This window comes from Mandrillus leucophaeus, unplaced genomic scaffold (assembly GCF_000951045.1).
Source record: "Mandrillus leucophaeus isolate KB7577 unplaced genomic scaffold, Mleu.le_1.0 Scaffold105, whole genome shotgun sequence".
In the NCBI taxonomy this organism is placed as follows: domain Eukaryota; kingdom Metazoa; phylum Chordata; class Mammalia; order Primates; family Cercopithecidae; genus Mandrillus; species Mandrillus leucophaeus.
The window spans coordinates 1,126,609-1,127,942 of record NW_012098654.1 but is presented as its reverse complement, the minus strand read 5'-3'; positions in this window follow the sequence as shown (position 1 = coordinate 1,127,942).

Genomic DNA, 1,334 nt, shown 5'->3' with positions numbered 1-1,334 from the left:
TCAGTGTTCTAAAGAGGTGTGCGTTCAGTTCGCTTTCTGTTGCCGCCTTCGCTTAACCTTGGGACGGGCCGTTTTCCCACTCTGCTGAATATCCTCCTCGGAGGAGACCGGCCCGCAGGGCGAGGCGGAGACGCGGTGTTTAGTACTGGCATCGACTGGTACTTGTTCACTGGTGTTTAACTGGGATGGGCAGTGTATAAACGCTGGACCGCAGAGTATCTGACAGCTGTACGTGTGGAGGGCTGGCCGGACACGGAGGGGACTGCCCCTATGCGATGACCAAAAGGCGGCCTGACGGGAACATTTTTAATAACCATACGAAAGGGGGGGGAAAAGGTAAGTAAAAAACGCAGATGATTCAGTAACCCGTTTGGTAGCTTCGAAGAAGTTAAAGGGGAGTAACACAAAATTTAAAATTCAAATTAGAAAACGAACTCTTGGAGATACTAGTAAGATATGTGACAGGCGCCTAATGCTACATCAGCTGGCTGTTGCTATTTCAAGGGTTATGATCATTCTGATGAAGATATTTAATAGGAGATGGTGTTAATCTTAGAAATACTTCTCTGAGCCTCAGTTTCCTAAGCTGTTAAATTTTTAGCGTAGTGCCTGGCTAAATAAATGGTAGCTTACTGTTGTTGTTGTTTTATTTCTGCAATATTATAGCCCATTGGAGGGCTTCCCAGAGGTGATAAATTGAGGTACCTTACAAGATAAAACATAGAATTACTATGATTAAAACAGAGACATCGGACTTGGCCCATCGAGTCTTGATTAACAACTTCTTATACAATTGCACATTCAGATGATTTAGTCAGATTTGGAATGTTACCTGGTTACTGTGACCAAAGCAGAGGTCCCAAGGTTAGCCAGTATTGCCCAAGGTCATATCACAAGGAGCAACTTGTTTTGCCAGAATAAGAAACACTGCTAAGAAGGTGATGATCCTGTTGGTAGTTTAAAAATGTAAATACCAAAAAGAATGATTTTTTTTTTTTTCTTGAGATGGAATCTCTCTCTGTCGCCAGGCTAGAGTACAGTGGTGTGATCTCGGCTCACTGCAATCTCCACCTCCCGGGTTCAAGCGATTCTCCTGCCTTAGCCTCCAGAGTAGCCTGGACTACCCGCACCCGCCACCACACCCAGCTAATTTTTGTATTTTTAGTAAAGACGAGGCGTCACCATGTCGGCCAGATGGTCTTGATCTCTTGACCTCGTGATCTGCACGCCTCGGCCTCCCACAGTGCTGGGATTACAGGCGTGAGCCACCGCGCCTGGCCAGGAATAATTATCAGAGGTGAAACCCAAATGAAAGAAGGGGGATTTTTTTTTTT